The following is a 4,094-nucleotide window of genomic DNA, read 5'->3' on the forward strand; positions in this document are numbered from 1 at the left end:
TGATTCTAGTATTACTGGTTTTTTTTTCTTCTGGACTGGAGGCAACCATTGCTTTTTGCCAACCTTAGCCACATTCTCTGCTCCTAAGTTTAAGAATCACTCTTGAAGTCCTTATTCAGGATTCCTAATATCCAAGGCAAAGTTTGAGCGAGGCACAGACTACCCATGGTTTAATTACTATGCAGCGGTGGTGAGTTGGGGTAGAAGTACCCAATAACCTGCAGCGTCGCAGCCACGGAGCTGACACCTCTGCAGTGTTGTGTGAAGATAATTAGGTCTTAAAAGACACGCCACCATGCTGGATGGAGTCCAGTGCAGCAGTCCTCCTTATCTGAGTTTCTGCTCAATTTTATGCACATACACTCTTTGCTCATCAACGGCCAACCTGCACGGGAGCCAAGAGTGCGTAAGAGGGCGACAGCTTTCCCCACCCACGCTTCTGATAAGCTAAAAACAGATTGAAGGTCTAAGTCAATTTCACTTAAGCATGTGATAAAATTCTTTGCTAAACTGGGGCCTAAGTCAGTGTGGTCTTAGGGTGGAACTCAAATAACTGCTCTTGGAGGAGGAAGAACGGGCGCAAGAACGGAGCCAAAGGTTCTCCTGGGGTGACGGGCTGGGGTGAGCGGCAAAAGCCCAAGCAAATGGGAAAACAGCGTGATCCGAGAGAAGGAAGGATTGTATGACTGGCTCCGTGGCTACGGCTTGGGAGGAGGAATTTCCTCGTGGGAACGTTGCCAGGAGGGTGAGGAAATTGCTTGCTTTTCTAAGCAGAAGCAACTAATAAAGGAGGGCTGAGAACAAAGGTTCTCGCCTGTGTTGTCGGCAGTGTCACTAAGACATAGTACTAGCGGCGCTTTGAGTTGTGTTGTCTAAAATAGCAAGTTTGCTTTAGACTTTAGAAAGTAGGGTAAAGTAACAGAGTTCATCTCTTGTAAGCGTCTGCGATGGCCATTCAGGAGGTCTATGGCAATGGCTTGTGTAGTCGAGACTAAAAATAGCAGGTCTAAGATATCAGTCCCAGATTTCATCTTAAGTTCTGGAGACCAAGTGTTAGCGAAGTCCCTGGAGCTTCTCATCACACCAAGCTGCTTCTGCTGGGCTGCCCGCTCCCTCTTTCTGCACGCACTCTGGGGCGTTTGAGCCACCTCTCAGTTCCTTTTCTAAAACATGCTAAAACTTTTTCATTGTGAAATAAGGGAGAGTTTCTGCCCCTCTGAAAGAATTTGTGGGAAAGGCGTGGAAGGACTAGAAAAGATGATCAACACTTACATGTTTCAGGCTTTTGTTCCTTTTGGAAAAAAAGTAAATTGCAATCTGGATAGAGGGGACTCCAGCTTCCCTGGAGAACACTTTAATACATCAGGAACTAAACGCTGGAACTAGAGCTGTTTGTGCAAGAACCCAGCTTCACCACACACAAAGACACATTAGATAGAGCCAAAAAATCTGTGAAAGACAGAACCAACCAACCTCCCCAAAATGGCCCGCTCCCTGCAAGGGGGTTTTGGGCCCCTGCGCTGGCCAAAAAGAGGCTTGGAGCTGTCCAGAAAAGCTGTTTCTGGAGATATTCCTACTACATAGAGGGAAAGAAGACTTCATGCCTGAAGGATCTCCAGGATTACATCTCCATTCCGTAGGCGCCATCTACAACTGGTTAGGACCTAAAAATGGTAACTACTTCTGCTCAGAAGAGACAGCAGCCTCTTTTCTCCTCTTATACCAGAAAAAAATGTTTTCAACTGACTCTTCTAGATAAATAGCACTTAGAAGTAAGTGTAGCGCTCATGATGAGTCTAGTGTAGGGGTTTGCAGTCACTTTTCATGCCAAGGATCACAAATTAATTAAGAAAATCTTGTCGCTTAGAAACTCTTCTATTCACAGTTGCATCAAATCACTGTAGCAGTAACTTACATGGAAAAATAACATTAGGGATATTTTTATTTTTAGCTGTCTTAATGAAATATAGCAGATGGAAATAAAGAGGAGAAGCCCGTCCTATGTGACTAGCCATCTGTCTGGGGATCAGCAACAAGTATTTCATGGATCACAGCTAGAAAATTACTGGGTAATTAATGTCAGTCTTCAAGCTACCTTACAATTCTTCCCTCTCATTATTCTACTCTGTAGAGTGGCTTTCAAATGCCACTCATAACTTCCCCGGCCGTGAGAGACACGCTCATAGCACCACCCTTAGCTTTAGAGTACTAAACCTCGGGCTGAGCACCATCGGTTCCCTGCAATCCCTCCCTCCCGCACAGATTTGCAAAGCTGTTAGCAATCACGTAGCCATCCACTCACCAGGAGCTCAACTACCAAGATCCTGAGGACTATTCCAGTTGATCTAATTTTGCCTTAAAGACATCCGTATCCCTCCCTCGGTCTGTAGCACACCAAGCACTGGGACCACTGGGACCTGTACTGGGCATGTCATGGAAACCAGGTTACTAACTTGAACACGGAGTAAAGAGCTATTATCCAAAACTAATTTTTTGTGTTGGGTGTATTACTGGCATGTAGCTTTTCCAAGTTTGCTAACTAGCTAGTCTGGAATCTCGCTCTTCAAAACCGTTCCAATTACTTCTATGCACTGTTGAGTTGGAGGAAGCCCGTCTTGTTTAATGACATCCTAAACAGACACGCAATCCTGAATGCTCCTAAAGGTCATGCAGCTTTTGGAGATGAGATGCTTATTCAATGCTGTCATCGTTATACCCTCTCGGTATACTCACACATGCTGCATTACGGCTGCAGTTTGTTCTCCCTTTCCTTTTTGGGAAAATCAATGCCCTGTCACAAGAAAGTTTTTATATTTCACCATCACGGAGTATTGCTTATTCTTCTCCAGTAACAGGATATTGTTATCAGGCTGTTTTAACTTTGTTTATTACCTCCATTCTGCCAGCTCCTACAATTCACTTGATACTGTTTTGGTTATTTTTATGCTTTGATTTAAGAACAGCGTGCTCCAAGACTGCACTTTTAAGAAATGCCCCGAGGAGCAGAGCCAAGGGAGTCATCAGCTTATTTACTGGGCTGTACTGAGCCCTACACGGTGCCTTAGGAAATACCTCTCTTCCTGCAAATCCACAGCTAGCTGGTAAAACTCTATGGCATAAACATAATTAATCTTCACAAAACCCTAGACACGCAATATCTGAACCTGACGTAGCAGGTGGAAATTGCGTTATTCCTCATAGAAGGAAAGTGGCCCCGCTGACAGAGCTTAAATCTAGGAAATCCTGTTTGTAGACCTATGGTTTTGGCTATGTCTTTTATTACTTTTGTGCCTCTTTTTTTCCCTTCTGAGTGGCTAAGCAATCTCAGTTTGCCGACAAATACCAAATATTTGCAAACGTGTTTCAGTCAATCCTTTACGAGCTTGCAGGTACATTTACAAGTCGTGGAAGCGTCCCCTCGACTCTGCGGTGATAACTTCGCTCTCTCATCCCTCTTCCTTCCAGCCCATCTTAGGTCAGCCGAAGGTGCCAGTGGCAGCTCTGCTTGGCAGCTGGTCCTTCTCAGCATCGCACCCGCCGAGGGCGTCGGAGCTGGGGCGGGATGGCGATGCCAATTAGAGGGAGGCCATCAATCAGCCCCTCCCTTCCAGCATTCCTCTGAAAACGCCTGTAAGGAAATTATTAAAATGCATCCCCGCTGATTTCCGCCCCCCCGGCTTCATCTACCGAGCTGTAAATTAGAGGGGCAGATGCGTGAGTTAGGTGTGGGCTGCTTTTTCGGATGAGCCACCGCGCCGGCTCCGCGGCTGGTCGGGTGGCCACGCTCAACCTCGCGTGCTCTGGGCGAGGGGGACGTGTGTGTGAGCGAGCGGTGTTTTGATTTGGTAGAGTTTGTCTGCCTAAAAAATGGGGATTGCGGAGCTTACCCGCTTCATAAAGAAATTGGGAAGAACATCTAATTAACACTCTTGCTAGAGAACTGCAAAGTGAGAGCTTATGAGACGTAAAATGCTGTTTGCCTTTTAATGAAGAAAGGATGAAGAGATGATCTTAAAAACAAACATATATGCAGTGTCATGTGCCTTCTGCATATCCTTTGCCGTAGCCCGGTTTCTGTTTCGGTTGCATGTGCT

The 4,094-nt window shown here is 45.8% G+C and overlaps 1 long non-coding RNA gene across 1 annotated transcript; it reads left to right on the plus strand.

The window, feature by feature from the left end:
• Positions 1-296: 296 nt before the first annotated feature.
• LOC115342236 lies at positions 297-3,680 on the plus strand. The gene is made up of 3 exons (XR_003923688.1): positions 297-745; positions 1,952-2,069; positions 3,466-3,680. It is a non-coding gene; the product is annotated as an uncharacterized LOC115342236 (long non-coding RNA).
• Positions 3,681-4,094: the final 414 nt, after the last annotated feature.

The sequence above is a fragment of the Aquila chrysaetos genome, chromosome 5, assembly GCF_900496995.4.
Source record: "Aquila chrysaetos chrysaetos chromosome 5, bAquChr1.4, whole genome shotgun sequence".
Classification (NCBI taxonomy): Eukaryota; Metazoa; Chordata; class Aves; order Accipitriformes; family Accipitridae; genus Aquila; species Aquila chrysaetos.